This window comes from Rhynchophorus ferrugineus, unplaced genomic scaffold, assembly GCF_030347505.1.
Source record: "Rhynchophorus ferrugineus isolate W39M unplaced genomic scaffold, kcgeb_rfMv2 rfM2, whole genome shotgun sequence".
Lineage (NCBI taxonomy): Eukaryota > Metazoa > Arthropoda > Insecta > Coleoptera > Curculionidae > Rhynchophorus > Rhynchophorus ferrugineus.
In genome coordinates this window covers 84,057,336-84,076,364 of record NW_027472581.1, presented here as the reverse complement: position 1 = coordinate 84,076,364, position 19,029 = coordinate 84,057,336, and the positions used below count along the sequence as shown (strand labels likewise).

Here is a 19,029-nt window from a genome sequence, read left to right as displayed (position 1 = left end):
CACCCCATAGGTCCAAATTGGCTTTATAATTGTATTATAGATCAACCTATTTGATTTTAGATCAAGTTGAGAGTATCTTCCGACTAACCAGTTTAGTTGTTTTATTTTGGTTCTAATATGTTTTGCTTTTTGTCTAACGTGATGCAATTTGAAAATGACTTTTCTTTTGTTACAGGACGACACGTTTCTTGACAATTGGAGTAATTATGTTAAACGAGTCTTACATTAAAATAAAAGAGAATAAACTTATTATAAATATTATTTTATTTACAAACCATTAACGATATACATTTCTTTATTTAGATAAACCCTATATTATTAAGGAATTAAAATTATATACATCTCCGTCTCTTTTATACAACTGCTGGAAAATTTAAACACATATAAAATTAATTGCTCAAACCAATTATCTCCGTCCTTTCCTCTCTCACAATGTATACAGTAAAGAATTCGCACATCATCGTTTGACATCATGAATTGATTAAAACAGTCGAACAGAAACATTTGACTGAAAATAGTAATTACCCTTTTCAGTCGCTAATTTCGACTGTTTTCAGTCAATAGTTGCCAACGCTAGTATTCATATTTTAATTTGCGAGGAACCACTTAAAATATTTGTAGGTTTCTAAGTATGAATAACCTATAGGAAAAGAAGCGTAAAAACTTTCTTCATTTCAGTTTCATTTTGATGAATCTGTGATAATATGTGTCCAAAACGTATAGAAACGTAAGAAAAAGTTGCCAACATATAATTTCGGTTTGTTATATTAAGTAATGTTTTTGTTACTCAGTCAAAAGTTATTGCGTACCGAAAATGGAGACTACAGAATATAGTATTAATATCTTCATATTTTCACTCATGAAAAAATGCACCATATAATACCTCTTGAAAATTGTGTGGTCTTTATCGTGAAAAGTGCCGATAAGTGAATATCGATGTCACAGTTAGTTTTCTCGTTCCCGTTAAAAGCAGATCTGGCCGACTAATTATTGAAAAACTCTATGAAATTCTTAAACATATTGAGTCAGATATGTATATTTCATATTGTAACTGCTACGCAACTAAACATCGACCATAAACTGTTTTTAATCATTTTTGTGTGACTAGGTACCAAAAATGAAACGTCAGGAACCGTTTCAAGGCCCATATTGAGGCCATGGTAGGCGATGCCATACATTTTGATAGGATTTCTGATCAAAATATTATTTAAACTGTCACTACTGTCACTAACTAATGAAATTGAAGCGCCAAATACATTTTTGATAGCTATGAAAAAGCGAAATTATTATTTCCCAGGCTATTTTTATTCATGGAGAGTTTTGTACTGCTTACGACATTCCAATAAGATGTAGAAAATATATATAATTCACAATTTGCCTATATTAAGCCTGGAGAATACATTTTAAATATTATTAATTTAAACAGATGGACAGGTGGGGACAAAAGTCTCGCTACCATTTTGATTGCGCGCCATCATGGTTAAGTGACGTTTAGTTCAGTTTTGCTTTAAACATTGTATTGTGTAGACGTCCAATAAAACAAAATACATAAGTGCTATTAAAAGTTCAGGTACATTTTGTTTAAATTTACATATAATTTCAACATTGTATTGTAAGATACAAAAATGCGTCGCAATTATGCGTCGATGGTAGCGGGACTTTTGCACCACCCTATACTTCATTTTGTTAGAACGAACAGGGTAATCAATCAACCATAAAACAAAATGAATAAGTGCTATTTAAAGTGCAATTTTGTTTAATATCACATATACATTGTTTCATAAGATACAACAAAATATTATTCTAAAACACTTTTAATATTTCAATAGTTCATTAAATATGTCAAGTTTCATTTCATCTTTATGCAATTCTTAATAACAGAAATCGGAATAAATTAGAAATCTAGTACCTGAACTTTAAATAAATATAATAAAATGGATTAAATCATAACTTTATCGTAACATTTCCATTCTCTACATCAAAGTCGATAAGGAAAAAGGTCGATCTTTACCCACCCTCTTTACCCTAATTTATTGGCGCCATAAATTTCTTCAATTATATTAAATCGAATTTTAATACCATCAAATAAAAAAGGTTCCAAGCTTTTCAGATTTATTATAATAAGGCTTCGGGTATTACTGTTAATAAAATTATTCTTGAATAAAATGGTAGATACATTTACATAATATAATTAGAAGTTTCTAAAGCCTTGGATTTACTTTTAAACTATATAATTTCTATTAAGCTCAATAAAAATAACTACAGTTATTTATAGAAATATTTATAAGGTGAACAAAATCTTTTAGATTCTTTATATTTACTGGAATTATATGAACTAAAGTAAGATTTATATCAATTAATTTCTTTTAATATATTTTAAAGTCTCCTTTTACCAACGATGGTTTATCTGGACTGGACCTACAGTTTAACGTGGGCTCCGAATGACGGTCCACAGCATTAAGCCTACCGACTGGCGAGTGACCCACATACACATCATCCTAGAAGACATCTTTGGTTAGTGGCGTGATTGGGATAATTTTCCTTGTCGGATTTTGCACTCTTTCCTAAAGACAATCACAAATGTTAAATAATCACAAACATAAATTTAGGACTATGGCCCAGCAGGATTCGAATCCGCGACTATAGCAACACTAGGAGGATCGTCTTGTCGCCTTTATCACTGCGCTAACACAGCCGACATCAATTAACATTATCTAGTTCTTAATAATTTTACACTATTATGTTGGTTATATGAGTCTGTATGAATAATCTGTACAATGTAATCATTCTAAAAGCTTCTGATTTTTTTAATCAACATCAATAAATAGTTTTCAGTATCAGGGTATAATGTCTTGTGGATGAAATCTAGTTAAGAGTATTGTTTTCCACCCATGGCTCGTCAATATCTGTGTTATTATGACCAAGATTAGGCCTTGTTGTTTTTCATTCTGCATATATTCTGATCATTTGTTAATTTAAAAAAAGCATTTATTTAGAAACATTAGTACAATATGTGTTAAACAAAATATTTTCAATCATTTTCTATAAGTAAATTTCTAAGTTATATCGATCCAAACAAGTAGTAATCAGATGGCGTTATGTCTGGTGAGTATGCTTTATATGGCAGCGTACAACTTTGTATTCAATGCAAGCTCTTGGAAACAGCTGATTCATCAATTGCTATTGAATAGTAGAATTGTTATTTTACATAGAGAAATATCAGAACCATCAAATCTAAGAATTATGTTAGGATGTTTATAGTTGTTTACAATGAAACTTCACATTATAACGAAAAGATATCGCTGATCATGCAAAAATAATTGGTTTTCAGTACTATTTGACAGTAAATTTATCAACTGTATTCAAGGAGATGCTATATATGTTTCTTTTACTTTCTCTAATGAAGATAAAAATCATTGCATTCTCCTTCAAATTTCTTCTACTTCTACTAAAAAATTCCAATTAATTCAAACTACACTTAGTTATTTTTAAGAAACTCTTTCTTTTTATCTAAGAAGTGACTTCGTCATGGCGAATACAACTTATATCATAATACTTACTAAGAAACTGAAGCATACTGAACTTTAAAAAATGGAAAAGTGGTGGAACATATAATAAACAAATATTAAAAACTCGCAAGCTTTAAAAATAAAAAGTTGTATTTACAAAAAACAACACAATAAATATGTTCTTATAATTAAATAAGATTTTTTAGTATGATATTTTGATTGATTATCATTGTATACATAATGACTTTCTGCTATTTTTTCTATGCCATAACTAAATTTTGTTAGGTTATAGGAGGTATATAGGAGATGTTGACAATGTTAACGAAAACGAATAAAGAACACACCAGTAATAACTAAACAAACATCGTTAAATAAAAATGTTCAACGATGTATTTATTTAGAGTTCATTATAGACAAATTATGAAACGAACTGAAGATAATTTTAATTGTTTTCATATAATGTGTTTACATACTGCAATGCTTATAGGTGAAAGAATTTTAACGTTAATACTTTCTCGATAAAGTCTTTTTCTGATAACATCTTTGTTAGATATGCGTAGTACAATCTTAATTATAAATTAATATATTACTAGATTTCATTTGTACTTGGATTAATTCACAAGCAAGACGAGGGTGACATAAATACATCAATATATATTCCTCAATTATAAAATTATAATAACTTATAGCTTATAGTTTACACTAAAGGTATACACTTTATATAAGTTCGTATGGTTTGTTCGCTGCAATCCTCTGATATCCTGCGCGTTGTCTAGTAGTTGTATTGCGTTCACATTAGTATGATTTAGTAATCTTCTTTCGTGTTTTGACGCGAAATCTTTTATAACTTCGCAAATCCATTTGATTTCCAGGTCATCCTGCAGTTCATCGTTGGTTACGTAGCGATAAGCATTGTAATTAATCGAAGAATTTTGTTTTGACAGCGTTGGATGACCAGTTGATTTGAATTTTTAGTGAAACCTCATATTTGCACCCCATAGGTCCAAATTTGCTTTATGGTTGTCTGATAAATCAATCTCCGACTAACCAGTTAGTTGTTTTATTTTGGTTGTAATGTATTTTGCTTTTTATCTAACATGATGTTTCCAATTTTATCTATCGACAAGATGGATGCCGATGTATTTAGCTGATTCCACTTGAGGAATCGGGCATCCGTTGAGAAAATTAGCATGATCACATTTGGAGCTATTAGGTTGAATTTTCCAATCTTTCGTCCATTTTTAGATTTTGTTGACTGCCACTTGTACTTTTTCTATTGCCCTAGGCAGATATATGTCGTTTACCATAATAATTGTGTTGTCAGCAAAGATTCCAAGTAGTGTTTATTTTGTTGTTGTGATGTCAGCAGTGTAGAGCAGATACAGGAGAGGTCCTCAGACGCTACCTTGTGGAGCTCCAGTCGAAAGAGTTTTGAAATGTCGAGAACGCCATTTTGTGCCAAACTCTAAATTTTCTTCCGTAAAGATATGACTCCAGAAATTGACAATAGTTACGCGGTAACAATTTGCTCATCTTACAGATTAATCAAGATCAAGAGCTTGTGGGACATCCAGGAATATTGCAGTATTTCTTTTCCTCAAACGCTTTTTCAATAGCCGCAGTTATTCTATGCACTTGATCGATTGTTGAGTGGTGATTTCGAGAACCAAACTGGAAATTTGGTATTATTACACAATTTTTAACACGTTTAAATATTAGTTTCTCAAATACTTTTGATATTGTAGGTAGCAGCGAAATAGGCCTGTAAGTTTCGACTTGTTCTGCAGGTTTGTCAGGTTTTTTGAGCATAACTATTTGTGTCACCTTAATGCATTCGGGAACATGCTTCAGTCTTAAACAGTTTCTCGATAAAGTGTCAAAGTTTAAAAAACCGAATCAAGAAAACACAAGCAAAAACTAAATAAAAGCAACATCGAACATTTGAACAATAATATTCAACGATCTATTTATTTAGAGTTCATTATAGACAAGTCATGAAAGGGTGAACGTCAGAACAGAATAGAACGTTATACAGACGAGTAATTAAGGCGAATGAAATCACGACGAAAAAAATCGCGTAACAACTGGTCTTTTATTCGAACACCGTACCGTTCGGAAAACGTTGATATGTATCGATGGCATAACAATTAATTCCATAGACATTCCAAATAATCATCGGCCTGGCCAGATGTATCCGAGGGCAGATGTTCGAACTTTTCAATCAACTCCCCCACAGACATTCAAAACTCCGCATGTCAATTAAAAATTTAAAACCCCTTCTATTGAAAATTGTGCGTAATTATTGATATTGTGGAATTGATATAGGTATACCCCGAAATGATATGTCGGTTAAATGGATTCATTTTAAAGGTTTCGGTTATAGAGCTATTTATAAGTAGATATTTTAGAGATATGATTATTTTAGATAAAAAGATATGTGAAAACGTTGTACGTGCCTTTAAAATTTGAGCGTTTCCCTCGATATTCCCCTCTTCCCTCCGCCAGATCCTGATATGGTTCCAGCGGGACAATCTTGGAAGTAAACTCGTAAAGTATATATATATATATACGTATACGTTTTTATCTTTTTATCTAAAATAATCAGATATTTGTTTATAATGGGTCTTGAAGCGTTTCTTATTTTTAATAATCGTTTCTTTATTCAGTTTTCAGCAGTTTTTCCTCATATGGCCTACACTTTTAATTGGTCTATACATTATAATATTTAACAAAATAACTGTGAGATTTATTAAGTAAATATCTAACATTAAAAAGGGAAAAATAAATAATATTTTTATCAAAAAATTGAACCCAACTCACTTAAAATTAAAAAATAATCAAATATTTTAAAATAAAACATGTACATAATAGTAGTTTGAATAATATTGTAAATAGATAAATAGGCTTCAGCAATAAAAGTAGCTCATCTCTCGTTTAATGATTACTCGAAATAGAGAATTCTATGTATTTTCAAACAAAGTCACTACAAAAACACTTAACGCTTCGGGGTTCTTGTTCGAAAAAAAAACAATAGACATCGACAAACTGGAAAAACCTACCAGCCTTTTAGTTTATTTTAGAAGGAATTTCCGGTCCTAATAACCCTTTAATTCAATCCATTTCGACTCTGCTTTGGTATAATTTATAACAGTACGGTACTTGGTACTTAGTAGAGACCTAAATACATTTCCCGAAAAGATTGTGACCAGATATTATAAGCGCCCACGTGCTATCTTGTGGGGTTTCTGTAAAAAAAATACGACAGTAAGACTAAAATTCTTAACGTTTTGTTGTTTGTTCGAAGAAGCAAAGACATTGAGAAACTGTAGTCTAGTTTTTTTCATAGAAGGAAGTCCGGACTCAATCCTTAAAGTAGATATAATTTACAACAGTACACATTCGATAATTAGAAAAGACCTAAATACCTTTCCGGATCACCTATCGATAATTTTTTAAGTTTCTGCAAAAATATACGACAGTAAGACTAATGAAAATCGAGTTACTGAAAGATTAACTCGTTATAAAACTATTGAAAATCAATAAAATCTGTATTTCTCCATATTCTGGTAAATACATAGTTTTTGTCGATTAGAAATATTTGATGGGTAAAAAATAACCAACACGAATCAATAGGTGACTTAATTAATACAGTAAATTTTAATTTATACAGCTCGTTTCTTTTCGCGCTATAATTGCCATTAAAATATTTTCATTTATTGGAATACTGTTTCTAATATTATCTAGTAACTATACTCAGAATCATTGCTTCAGCCACTATATTACGATGACGTTCAATATATTTGGCATAATAAATCTTTTGATTTTGTAACATTTTTATTATATTTCTGGATATAAAGATATATAACAGGCCAATTGAAAAGTCCCCGGCCTACCATAATAAAACAAATTTTTTGGCAAAATTAGTTTTTTTTTATTCAACATAATTCTCTTTAGGGGTGATACAATAGCGACTCTCCAACTTTTCGATACCCTTTTGTTTCCTTTGATTTTGAGATCCGAGAACAGGAAATAGTCGCTGGGGACCAGAACTGGAGAATACGGTGCATGAAGAAGCAATTCGGAGCCCAATACATGGAATTTTGCCATCGCTTTGACTGACTTGTGACACGGTGCATTATCTTGGTGAAGCAGCACTTACTTTTTCTTCAAATGCGACAGTTTTTCGGCGATTTCGCCCTTCAAACGATCCATTGACGCTATGTAATAGTCGCTGTTGATGGTCCTTCCTTTTTCAAGGTAGTCAATGAAAATTATTTCATGCGCATGATTATTATGTATGATTATCTTCAAACACTGTTCCGAATCATCAACTCGTCGTTGTTTTTGGTCAATACTCAAACATTCGTGAATGATATGATGTACACGTTCATGTACGTTGATATGTTTAGAGTGTCTACTATTTCATTCAATTTCAATTTACAGTCATTCAAAATCATTTTGTGGATTTTTTAAATGTTTTCTTCGGTAACAATTTTTTTTGGGCGTCCACTGTGTTCACCGTCTTCGCTGCTCATTTCACCGCGTCTAAACTTAGCATACCAATCCTTGATGGTTGATTTTCCTGGGGCACTGTCCGGAAACTCGGCATCAAGCCAAGTTTTTGCTTCAACTGTATCTTTTCCCTTCAAAAAGCAATATTTTATCAACACGCGAAATTACTTTTTTTCCATTTTTTCCACATTAACAAAAGTTGCTCCACTCAAAATGCTACAATTCACAAATGATCCGATCCGACAGCTGTCAGATTTTTACACGCAACTTTTGAGGGTTAGGGCTAACTAAAAACATATGGCAACATATATAAATTCTAGTAGCGCCATCTATGTGTTAAGCCGGGGACTTCTTAATTGACCTGTTATGTATATAACTTTCTAATCACCAATCGATACTGTTGGAAATCGTACGACATAATATTGTGGTTGCAGAGTGGGAAAGAGAAGAGCTATTATAAATTCGGAATGTTTCCCTTTTAAACTTTTCTTTGACTGTGTTTATATTTAGTTGATTTTAACATACCATGGGGTTTCATAATCATTCTCAATATATTGTTTTAAAATTACTTGCAGTCTTTGGCTTTAATCGAAAAATAAGCACTGATCTTGATCAACCTTAGTATAATGATACATATAACATGTATAATGAGCAATATTAAAGTGTCTTCAACGTTCGGTAACAGTCGAACGAATCCTCCCCTGCATTGTAACATGCGACTGAAAGTGCGGTTAAGATAATCGCTGAAATACTGCTGTTATACCCTATTTTAAAAATTGTATTTTCATATTGGTGCCGATTAAATTTAAGATTTCCGAATGTCCGGTGACTTGAAGCCAAATACTGTTTGACACTCACTAGGCATAGAACAATTAGTAAACCAGTATGTAAATAACATCGTTATAAGCCAAGCCTTAGGATATGTTCCTCAAAACACCAGCAGGCAGTCTTTATTTTTATTTTTAAAGGCTGTAGGTTTAATGATTTGTAAGTATTATCCTCAGAATAAGCTGAGACGTTACAACAAAACAAGACAGTTAATAGGTTCTTAGTTGCTTAAACGAGGGATTACTGTAAATTGAATTTAAATTTTGATAAAACTTCTGTTTTATTCATTGTTCCAAATCAAAAGTAAAGTTTGAATAATTTGTAAAATTGTTTAACATGCCTCAAGGACTGTTAACATAAATATTATTGAAAATAATAATGATGTATTTTTTTTTCTTTTTAACTTTTTATGCACCAGGGAATATTAAACCATATCCGAAACTGTCACCATCTGGCTACTTAGAAACACGACTTTATAAACCCACGTGACTCGCTTGGTATCAGAACCGTTTGCTATTTAGTCATTACACATTTACAATTGTTTCGCTTCTAATTATGCCTGTAATTTATAACAATAAACTAACTTCTATAGAACTATAATACCTTTGTATCCATATAGATAAATTCATATTATAACTATATATAAGTCCATTGAAATATTCGTCACTTTTACCGATGATTTATCATCATCGAGAATTCATGTGAAATCTCGAAACTCCAGATGTTGTTCTTCGCCAAATGTTCGGTGACCTTGGCGGATTTATGTCAGGTCCCAAATAGTTTACGATCCCTAATCCCAAACCTGTTACGGAAGATATTTGAGACGAGTTCATCTCTGTTATTTGTTCGCCAGCGTTCGCCGATGTTCCGAATGATGGATTTCTCTGAAACATGTCGTTTTTTGGCAGTTTTAATATGGCCTAGGACAATTTCAAACAGATGTCTTGCATCAGATTCTAAAGAAAGCCGACACGTATTTCTTCAGATGTTGACTATTAAAAATAACAATAAAAATGTGAAACAATATTTAAATGTATGTTTATAGCAGAGGCATATTAAATGATATAAGCAAAATAAATTGATAATCAGATGGTTTAATGTTTTACAAATGCAGTAGGTGGACTAGATCTTTCATTTAAACAATTTTATGTGACCTGTATGTACCTTCACGGATTGTACAGGAAATAACAAAAGTTATATAACAAAATTATGATAATATAAAATAATATTTAAATTTAGTAGTTCATTATATTTTATACAAATATATATACTATATTTCTGGCAACATAAGGATATTATGCGTCATCTTTTCTGGTTATTTACAAATTCAGCCGACTATTAGTATCTTCATATAATAAAAAGAGTTGCTTGATATTACCTTAATCTAGCGTATTAGAGAAAAAAGAAAATAAATCGAATTAAAATATAAAAAATGCAATGATTATTTGGAAAAAAATATAACAGGTCTCTAACAAGTCCCCGGCTTACCATAGTAAAACACATTTTTTTTCCTTTCAAGGGTGATACACTGATTACAGCGACCCTCCATCTTTTCGATACCATTTTTATAGTACGATTTGTCTTTTGCTTCAAAATAGGCCTCAGTTTCGGGGATCACTTTTTCATTTGACGAACGTTTCTTCCCAGCGAGCTGGAGATCTGGAGAATACGGTGGATGACGAAGCAATTCGAAGCTCAATTCATGGATTTTTGCCATCGTCTTCACCGACTTGTGACACGGTCCATTGTCTTAGTGAAGCAGCACTTTCTTTTTCTTCAAATGCGGCCATTTTCGGTCCAATAACGCTATGTAATAGTCGCTGTTGTTGTCAAACCAAATACTCGTGAATGATATGACGTACGCGTTCAGTTGATATCTTTAGAGTGTCTGCTATTTCATTCGGTTTCAATTTACGGTCATTCAAAATCATTTTGTGGATTTTTTAATTGTTTTCGTCGGTAACAACTTTTTTTCGGCGTCCACTGTGTTCACTGTTTTCGCTGCTCATTTCGCCACGTCTAAACTTAGCATACCAATCCTTGATGGTTGATTTTCCTGGGGAAGTGCCTGGAAACTCGGCATCAAACCAAGTTTTTGCTTCAACTATATTTTTTCCCTCCAAAAAGCAATATTTTACCAACACGCAAAATTCTTTTTATACAGTTTTTTATAATAACGAAAGTTGTTTCACCCAATATGTTATCATTCTCAAACTAATGATCCGACAGTTGTCAAATTTATACACGCATCTTTTGACGGTTAGGGCTAACTAAAAAACATTATAGTAGCGCCATCTATGTGTCAGGCCGGGGACTTTCAATGGCCCTATTGAATTATCTGTACATACTAAGTTGTTGCTGTACATCCTATGGAATCCAGTGATGTGGATGTTCTGCGAGAAGTAGTACCAACATAATACAAGTATATCAGAATTAAATCCTGAAAAGTATTGTCGATGCACCTATAAACTATGGAATAATTAATTACAACAAAATCTTCAGATTCCTACTGTCATACAGGAAATTAAGACACGAGGTAAAACTCCACTTCATTACTAAATATTATTGTAAAATTTTGCGTCATTTGGTAATAAATATTATTGGAAAAAGATCTGGTTTATAAGAGAGAACAAATTCTATGAAAATAATCTGTTACTCCAACTCAAAAGCCATTGTTAAAATTAGAAAATTCAAGTTATGTACTTACTTTCATTTATGGCCCTTTCAATACTTATTTATTTAAATAGTTAAATTATTTCATGGCAAATTATTTTTATCAGACGAAAAGCCTACTGAAAATATAAAACCCAATGAACTCTGAACAACTTGTAAATTACCAAGAACTATTGAAAACGACTTTTTTTAACCGACTTCAATATAAAAGGGACTGTATATATATTGTATGTTTGCCGATATCTCCGTCAATTGTATGTCGATTTTCAAAATACTATTGGAACCAAGTCAGGATCTGTTTGCGGAATACGGGGAAATTGAGGGAAAACCTCAAGTTTCAAATGTATGTGCAAAGTTTTCACATATTTTTTTTATCTAAAATAATTAGATATTTGTGTATAATGTTATAAGCACTAACTATGTGAGAAGTTGTAGATAAATCATAAGGAACTGCTTCTACGGTGTAACGGTTAGAGCGTTCAGATCACACGAGGAGGTCGCAGGTTCGATTCCCGATGGGGTCAATATTTCTTTGTTGTTCTAGTTTGGTTAGACCATTTCTCAAATCACTTAGGCTAGGTAGTTGACTACGGGACCTGAAGCGTTCCTTATTTTCAATTATTGTTTCTTTATTACGTATACTTCCTACCCATTGTAATACTTGCGTAATTTATTGAGCAGATATTTAACACTAAAAGGGGAAAGATAAAATAATTTCAACAAAAGAATTGAACCGACTTCAAAAAATAAATAAGGAGCTCACTAAAAGGAAAAAATAATCAAAATTAGAATTATAACACACAAAAAAATGTGTATATAATAATCGTTGTAATAACTAATTAAAAATAAACCAAAACCTTCTTTCACCTCTCTACTACATGTATTTTATATTTATATCTACCTAATCCCATTTATCTATTTAGAATATTATTTTAACTACTATCAACTGATAATTTTGAAGTCGGTACGAACATATTTACAAATACAACAAAAAACAAATTATATTTGTTTTGTTCGTAATTTAATTTTGTGTATATGTCACAAAATTACATTATTATTTTTCTATTATTTGGGCTCGGCTCTTGCTTTGATACCTAAATGACGTTAACCAGTATTTCGACAAACATTTACGTGCATTTGATCACTGAAACAGACTCGCCATCGTGATCTACTCTACGAAATCTATCACTTTAATCGAAAATTCATAATCGATTAATAATTACATAAACATCGTTATGCAAAAGTACAATTGGGTCCATCAGCATCGTTACCGTTCGATTCGCTCATTTTTTGTTCAGCCTCCTGCGATAGTCGAGTCTTTCATTGAAACTGTGACACTATTACGAATCGAGAAGAATAACCATCGAGCTGAAAAAAAGCGGTTTATGTAAGCCGTGAGAAATAGTTTAAAATTAACTTCAAATTGATATTGACGAAAATCCGAGAGGTTACGATATTATTAATTGAGATAAACCGATGAAAAAGCGTGTAAAACAATGGAATTTGTTGTTCAGTTACGTAGCTTTCTCGAAATTGTTGTTTTTATTTGCTTTCAGTATAGTTTTGACCAAGTATTACGGTGTCGAACAAGGTTTTTTCTAAATTGTTGTTAATAAGTTGTTGATTTTGCTCGAGTAAAATTTAACTATCACTAAAATAATATATTCGCTGACTAAGAAAGTAATTTTGGCAAACTCGTTTTTTTATATAACAGGTATGGTATGTAATCATAAAGGATTTCTAATACTAATATTGTAAAATATTGGTGAACATAGTCGAAATAAAATGATTGTAACTGATATCTATAAAAGGCAATCAGTCACTATAAATAAAATATTTTATTAGTTTAATTAATTCTAGTTTAGAAATATTCCAGAAAATCGTTAATTTGATATTATTATGATTATTATATCTCTACAAATTATTTGGAGAGATTAATCATATCTTAATTTATTGTTGTAATTTTTACATTTTTGAGATTATATTATGATAATACCTCATTAGTATATGGTATTCGAAATAATTTTGAAGATTTATATTGAAATTAAAATTGTGATTCATAGAGAAATAGGTATCAGGCATTACTGTCTGATACTCAAGAGCTTTGATTGTAAAGGGATAACTAAAAAACATATGGATATAATTCTAGTAGCGCTATATATGTGTCAGACCGGGGACTTTTCAATTCAATTTCTTGATATTATTACCAGTAACATAGATAGAACAACTGATCTCTACAATATCAACTTATACATAACGCTCAATAAGAAAAATGAGGTTTGGAACGGACAGCGTCTATTGGGTCCGGTAATTTATTATAATATTTTACATTCTTAACAGTTATATGAAGGAATTCGCTTTAAAAAGCTAAAAAAATGGAAATTACTTTTTCTTTGAGCCACTATAAATAAAGTAGAGCTTTTAAACAAACTGTTATGTATAATAATAAACAGTTACATCTTATAATATAATTATGTATTTCTTTATGCCGAATAATAGAATTATTAACCATTACTATACATTATTTGTCGTAAATAAAACGGTAGCTAATGGTCAGTACTCTTTGACGTATCGCCGCTATGACGCCACATCAAAATTCAACATCGATCCTACTATATCCGTTTGCAAAAGAACCCGAATTGTCCGCACCGGTACAGGTAAAAGTCCAGTCGGTCGTACCGAGTGTGTCTACGAGAGTCAGACAGACGAATCTATATCGGACGAGGTGATGTCTTTTATGATATAGGCGCGCAAAATAATTAGTGGCGTACCGTGTCTCCAGACCGTCTCGACGCGTTTCATCGTCGCCGTAGATAACCGGCCTGTCGGGCACCAGGAGATGTTATCCTTGGTGGTACAACATCGAAAACACACCATTAACAACGGGAGGATTATTTCCGGTCAGGATTTTACACTTCCGTCGTTAAAAACGTAAGGATTGCCATAAAATAGTTTTAACTTTTCGTGTTAATTAAGTCTAGAAAAGAAAATATATATATTACTACATATTACATTCGCCATGTTTAGTACTAATTTAATTTCTAAGTTTAATTCAAATTAAAATTTCTAAAATTAACTTCTATTCTGTTATTCTTGCATCAATAGACAAGCAAAGGGAGTACGGGATTAATACATCGGTATGAATTTAATAATTTAAAATATTAAAACAATAGTTTCCATAAATAATATTCATTCATCAAGTGTTGCTTACCCTTACATACCCTATTTAACTGCTGATAACATAGATATTTGTTTCTATACTATTTACGATAGTTTTGATTATAATTGTCATAAGGCATTACATGAGATTAGAAAGCTCACAAGCTTCTTCTTGGAAACGCAAACAAATCTTTTTTGGCAAATTTATTTCGTCGCTTTCAAACTAACCCTCTTTGGATGTTTGTATTTATGTCAGTATTTGTTCTTATATCTGAAATATATGTTGTATTCGAATATAAATTGTAAAAATTAAAATATTAATCGACTGAAAACGATATGCTTCAAGAGGTACTTTGTGTTTAGGGAATAGCCGGAAGTTCGATGGGACTAAATCAGGCGAACAGAGTGGTTACGTAATGTGTGAGTTGAATTTTTTATTTCTAAACTCACTGTGTGGCTTTAATATATTCAATGTTGACAATTTGACACGCTGCAAGATATTTATAATGAATTATATTAGTAATATTTACTTGTAACAATTTTTGTTATTATACTACTATTTGGATTTTGAGTATATAAAATTGTGTTGCTCTGATTTTCAGCTGTATTAGTTAAACACTTTCTGTCGTTTCTTATTTTAAATTCCGCTGTTATAAATAATAGAGAATGACTTTAATATAATACATTATATTGAAAATTAGTTTATAAAAAGTAATATGTCAATATTTATTTTAAATGGTTATACAAGTTTCTGTCTTAACCATAAACATCAATATTTGAAAATCCAAGTTGGCCAGAAATATAACGTATATTCTTGAACACTCTATTAGGTTCTTGCACGAATTCTAATCATTTTTCCACATTAAAAAAGAGTTTTTTGACGAAATTTGTTATAATAAACTGCATAATTTTCTACAACTTTCACCATATTTTTAGTAACATTGCTATACCGCATCGGATCCACGATTTATTATTATTACCCATTATATCAGTTTTTTCAGCATTTCGATATGAATGTGGATGCCTCTCCTACAGACTATCCATACTTGACCTTTTGCGCTTGGGTTTGCCAGTCACAATTCAAAAACTTCTATTTTTGTGTGGCAAGGAATGAATAAGACAGTTCGATATGCCTTTTTCACTCAATTCGTGCTCATTCAATCTGATTATCTGAAAGCCTTTTAAGTTCATAGTTTGAGCTGTGTTTAAGTCCCCAATAAGCCTTAGAATTCACTGTAGTCGAACTTGTTTGGTCTACCAAATCGTTTTTTTTGTCATTGACTGCAAGATTACCAAATTTTGATATTTGAAATCAAAACAGACAATTGGAATGTGAGGGAGCTACCTCACCAAATATGTAAAAAAGTGTTTGATGGGATTGGCTAGCAGATTTCTTCAAAACCCAAAAATTTAAATAACGAATTTCGAAAGTGTTATGAATATACTAAAGGAAGTTAGATAATGTCTAAATATTGCCCATTTAAATAAATACTATAAACAATTATCTTTACGTGTTAATATTATTAATTTCGTTCTCTGGTAACTACTTATTTCTAATTAAATACTTGCATTATGAGTTGTGAAAATTGTTATTTTATAGTTACTAACAGTTAGATTAGGTTCTACAACAAGCAATAAACATTCAGTTACGTATTAATATTTTTTATATCGTTATATGTTATTATTCAAATCTATTATATAACGTAATTTAATGAAAGTTATTACCGGCGAATAATTATAACTTTAGCATTCTTAGTATTGTTAATATTTTGTTTCGTTTGTTCTGGAGAATATTATTAATTGACGATTTTTCTTGTCTATTGTTCTGGAAATATGATATATAGAATTGCAATGAATGATTCCTTAAACAGTGTAATCAGCAGTTGAAGATTATAGTCCTTGACAATAGCTCATTTAATTTGATTACAACAAATACGTGTTGTAAGTCCTGTTTTTTTTCAATCTCTTTATTTCAATATAAACCCATGTATAATATATGCATTTTGAACACAGGGCAGTGTAGATATTTCTGATATTCAAATTCCTAGATTCTTACATTTATTTCCTCACTAATATCAACACTTCAAGTTAATTTTTATATAGAATTAGCTGATGAAGTTATACATTAGGCAGTTACAATATTTTATTGTTATAGCGTTCAATTCTTAACGTTTGGTGTCTTTTTAGTTCTTTTGCATCTATGAATTTATAATTTATAAGAAAAATAATTACCCTGCAATAAGTCCCAATTCCAACTAGTAAATTGCACACTACAAGCTGGAATATGAAGACTCAAAAAATGTATGATGTACAAGCTCTGATAAGGGTTTCCTTCAAGAATATTCTACATTTTTGAAGAACAGCATTAGGTTTTAATTAAGTATTTAATACTGAAATAACAATGATAAATAATATTAGTTCAGACTGGCTAATCTGAAAGACTAAGGCTAATTAGGATCTATTTTATATTAAACAAGACATTCAGTTTCCTTTGATGTTATTTTTACGCACTTCGTAAAGGTTTTGGTTTATATTATTTATATTCCTCTAGTCCCTTCAGATCTTTGAAATAGTGTTGTCTTTTGTTGACAGAAAGCATCACTTTTTTAATAAATTGAATAAACTTTTCTATTAGTTTTATTACAATTAAGCGCTATAGTATTATCGCATCATGAGCTGTGAAAGAATTAATTCAATACGTTTAAAATCGTTAAACTAAACATTTTCCTTCACAGCTATTTTAAGTATTTTGTTAGTCGTCCCGATGTAAATATTTGGGACGTTTTTTTGTTAATGTATTTGATCGCCTCTGATAAATTGAACCATGTTGAATCAAGTAAATTACACTGGTAACTTTTTAATTTGGGTGTTGTATACAGCCACAGTATTGGTAAACATTGGATGAATGAGGATCTTCTTGTGTGAGGCATGAACTAATTTGTTGTTCTATCTTTGTTTGATAATACACGGATAGTGGACAAGTTTTAATGGTTTTTCTATTATTTTAACGCTTTATTGTGAAACATATTTTGCAGTGTTGTTTTTAATATTGTTTGTCATCTCTTAACTTTCACACATGTGATCAAACACAATCAGTTTATATTTAGAAATATTATAAAAATAATTAGATACGAAATAATTTTTTCACAATTTTCAAGTTTATTTTTCAAACTTTTATTAAGTTTCATCGCAGTTTTGCTATCTCTGGTTTTTTTTCTGTAGACAGGAGGGATCACACCAGGCCTTTGAACAAAGTCTCAATTTTCTAGGTATTAAACTTGGTGGTATACAAGGTCATCGTGTAAATCTGATTCTTTTTTGACTATTTTCTAGTCAGATGGTCTAGATGGTCATTCATTCAGTAGTTTCACTTCAATGATAATGTAAGACCATAGTGAAACAATGTATAGACTGGTTATTAGGATTTTGATTGACATAACAGCTCAATTGAAAAATCCCTGGCCTACCATAGTAAAACAAATCTTTTTGGCAAATTAGTTTTTTTTATATTCAACATAATTCCCTTGAAGGGTGATACACTGATTATAGCGACTCTCCAACTTTCCGGTACCATGTTTGTAGTATGATTCGTCCTTTGCTTCAAAATAGGTCTCAGTTTCGGCGATCACCTCTTCATTCGACGAAAATTTCGTCCTAACGAGCATTCTTTTGAGATCTGATAACAGGAGATAGTCGCTGGTGGCTAGATCTGGAGAATACGGTGTATGAGGAAGCAATTCGAAGCCAAATTCATGGATTTTTGCCATCTATGTGCCATGTGTTTTCACTGACTTGTGACACGGTGGTAAAGCAGCACTCTGTGGTTCTTTAAATGCGACCGTTCTACGGCGATTTAGTCTTTCGAATAATCCAAAAAAGCCATGGAACAGTCGCTGTTGATGGTCCTTCCTTTTTCAAGGTAGTCAATGAAAATTATTCCATACGCAGCCATAACCTTGCCGACTGTTATGTTATCCCACGCTTTGGAGCGGGTTCATCGTGTACAATCTACTCGGATGACTGTCGATTGGACTACGGAGTGAAATGATGGAGCCATGCTTCATCCATTGTCACATATCGACGCAAAAACTCGGGTTTATTACGCTTGAACATCTTCAAACACTGCTCCGAATCATCAACTCGTCGTTGTTTTTGGACAAAAGTGAGCTCGCGCGTCACCCACTTTGCACAGAACTTTCTCAACCCAAATATTCGTGAATGATATGATGTACACGTTCAGATGATATCTTTAGAGTGTCTGCTATTTCATTCAATTTCAATTTACGGTCATTCAAAATCATTTTGTGGATTTTTTAAATGTTTTCGTCGGTAACAACCTCTTTTGGGC

The 19,029-nt window shown here is 31.5% G+C and overlaps 1 protein-coding gene across 2 annotated transcripts in view; it reads left to right on the top strand.

The window, feature by feature from the left end:
- Window positions 1-14,184: 14,184 nt before the first annotated feature.
- LOC143190667 (uncharacterized) overlaps window positions 14,185-19,029 on the top strand; it is a 32,571-nt gene continuing 27,726 nt past the window's right edge. For both annotated transcript variants that reach the window (XM_076395164.1, XM_076395163.1), the window contains exon 1: window positions 14,185-14,453. The gene's annotated coding sequence lies outside the window, so the exon portion shown is untranslated. The remainder of the gene's footprint in view (window positions 14,454-19,029) is intronic.